Source organism: Eurypyga helias, unplaced genomic scaffold (assembly GCF_000690775.1).
Source record: "Eurypyga helias isolate BGI_N326 unplaced genomic scaffold, ASM69077v1 scaffold29401, whole genome shotgun sequence".
In the NCBI taxonomy this organism is placed as follows: Eukaryota; Metazoa; Chordata; class Aves; order Eurypygiformes; family Eurypygidae; genus Eurypyga; species Eurypyga helias.
In genome coordinates, this window is record NW_010230990.1 from 11,143 (window position 1) to 14,290 (window position 3,148).

The window sequence follows — 3,148 nt, forward strand, 5'->3', positions numbered from 1 at the left end:
TTTTCGTCTTCTCCTCTTTTTAGTAGTCTTTTCTCCTTCCTTTTAAATTGGTCTTTAATAAAGTTGAGAATTCTTGCACAGGGTTTTATAAACATGTGTTATTAAATTTTAAATCTGTTTTGAAAGTGCCTCTATCCTACTCCCTCCTAGTAAAGTGACCTTTTTAAATGGAGGGAAGTGGGTTTAGATGACAGTCATGATAAATGCGGTCATGTTCACTCAATAAAATAAGGCCCAGTGCATTTGAGGATAAATCAGTGAAATGTACAGCCCCACCTGTCTGTCTCCATCATTCATTTCCACTGTCACTTTCACAGTGGCTGATGGATCACAGTTGCTGTAAAATTAGACAGCCTTTAATCTCATTTCATCCTGATTAGCTTCTCCTTACCCTTTCCCTCTAACTCACTGACTGACACGCTAAAAACTCACACCGGGCTGTGTTTGAGCGTGGCGTACAAACTTCTCTTCAAATACCCTTTTTGCGGGGCAGGCAGGTGTTCCACTGAGTTGAAATCGAAAAATGAGAAGATGGGATTTTCACATTATTAAAGCAAAACAGCAGACAAAGGCTCATGTAAAATTAATGAAAGCAACAGTCTGGCCAGACTCTGTGATGGGCCAAATTCTTCCTGTTACACCTCAGCAAGCTCAGTGAGTTTGATTGAGCAGATTGTTCCTACTAGAGGCTGAATTTAGCATCCTGATTGCCCTGTAATTTTAACTATATCTCTGAAAAGTCAGGTCCTATATGGGTGTGTGTTCATAAGGAATTACAGTTTACAGCACAAGTTTTCTGGTGCTTTCAAGGGGCATTTTATAGCAGTAAAAACTAAAGTTCATTCCCATAGTTTTGATTCCTGCATATAACTCATGAATCTCAGGGATCCTAAAAATGGTCAGGGAGAAAGACTGTGATGCCAGAGATTTCACGATTTCAGTGTCCAAACTCCCTTCCTCTTAGATGTCCACAGTCTTGCTCCATCCTCCCTGTTTTCTCCAACTCCCTCCAGCCCCATGGGCAGATTCATGAACCCGGGAGCAGAGTTTTCCCCAAAGCTCTGTGAGAAACAAAGGTCATACTAAAGGTCTGCAGTGTTTTACTGCAGTCACCTTTCCCTTCTGAGGCCCAAATACTACCCTCTCTAAGGCAAGCTTCCCTTCAGCTTTCCCATGAGTTATGGATAGTAGTTCAGGTCATTTGGGCCCAGTTCCCTGTCAGTGGGAATGTTGCCATCAGGTTAAGTAGGAACTAGGATTAAGCCCTTAGTTTTCAAGGTTTAATTATCATCATAAGTGTGAGAGTCTTATTGCATAGTTTATATGCATGGGAACAGCAGAAAAGCTTAAAATACAATTTCTTCCTCTACTGGCCCTGTTTGTGTCAATATGGAGGATAAATAAACAAAAGTGTTTGCAAAAATGAAAACACAACATGTGAAAACGATGCATGTGCACTGCCTGCAGACGGTTCTTTTGACAAATGCTAGGTCCCTCTGGACTGACCAATGCAAGAGCCTGGTTGAGGGTACAACCACTGGCTTTGACCTGGTTGGAAACCGTAACAGAGCATTGGATCAGGCAAGAATTGAAGCCCCTGCAGACTGATCCTGGGGAGTCTCTTCCTGAGACGAGGGGTCCCAAAAAGCATCAAAGAAAGACAGCAGATTTCTCGTGGGAGACCCAAATTCCTTCTGTAGTAGAGGCATCCACAAAATCAAGGGAAGTACAGGGCTTTTGAGAGAGAAGATTTTAAAATAGGAAAACGTCTGAGAATATAGAATGAGAGAAATACGACACGAGTGCTAAGAAGATAACAAAAATCGTTTTCATTATAGATTCCTATAGGAATCTATAGGTGGTATAAAATCTTAGGCAATGCCTAGTATAAGATTACTTCCCAGTTATATAAAGTGTACTAGTAACAAATAACCTTAATTAATGAACTTTCCTTGTACCTGGCTTTCCAATTTAAGAATTGTTTCACTTACCTGACTTGTAAGAGCACAAACTATGAAAATGATATTCGACCTTTACTAGAAACTAAAAACGTACCTTACTTATTCATCATTGCCTTGGCAAAAACTTCAGTAAGAAGCTTAAATGAGTCCACTTGATCTTTAAGAAAATGTGTCCTAAATAACAAAGCTGCTCCTGTTTCTTCTTATTATTTGCATACACTATACTGCACAATTGCATTCTGAGAAAAATAAAAGATAATAAAACAAATGAAATGAGAGATATATCACCCAAAATAATCCAAGTGTGAGATAGTCTGCCTTTTTTTTTTTTTTTTTTTTTGGCATTGGCAAAAGAGCACAAAGTAAGAGCTGGCCCTGAGTCATATTGATTTCCCACTGCACTGGTTTTCTAAGTGCTCTGTTGATCCGTGTCAAGCAATAAGTTCCCTGCCTGTACATGCACATCACCTCCCCATTTGTCCTCACCTAGATTTAAGGTGCCCATATGATGAGCTGAACAAGGACATCATTTTTCCTACTGGTGTCACTGGGCCAAACCTACTCTGTGTGGTATGATGACTAATGCTGTGTAAGGGTACGTTTACCATATAGTATCATGGCAGTGCTGGATAGCACACCACACTAATATGTACATACTGTGTGCGTGTAAGCCTTGATTTCTGTGTCTTACTACTTGCAGTAGAAAATGTAAATTTAAAAAAAATCGATCATTGCAACTGTAGTTGGTCCGCAGTTATCCTGACATCTCCAAAAAAAGGGGATACTGCAAACCTAATGCCACAGTTTTGATCTTCGTTAATAAAGGGCTTCCTGATTAGATGAATAGAAAATGTGTGGTTGTGCTGCTAATGACATTGTACAGGAAATTAAGCGTATACATTTGGAAAAGGCATTAAATCAGCAGGACCTTAATTTAAAAACTTAAAACTGTATGGAAATGCAGCTTGTTCATTGCTGTGTAATAGAAAGCTACTGAACACACTGACTCTTCTTGTGGAAACATTACCAGCACAACAAAGCTGGGCTGAGGTTTTTTTAACGTTTCCTAGCATACTAGGATTCCTAGCAGCTGCTTATATTTTTCAGGCAACTTCACCCCTTTTACAAGTTGTTTTTAGAGCAGCATATATGGCAGTTGGGCAGGTGGGGGGGGGGGGGGGGGGGGG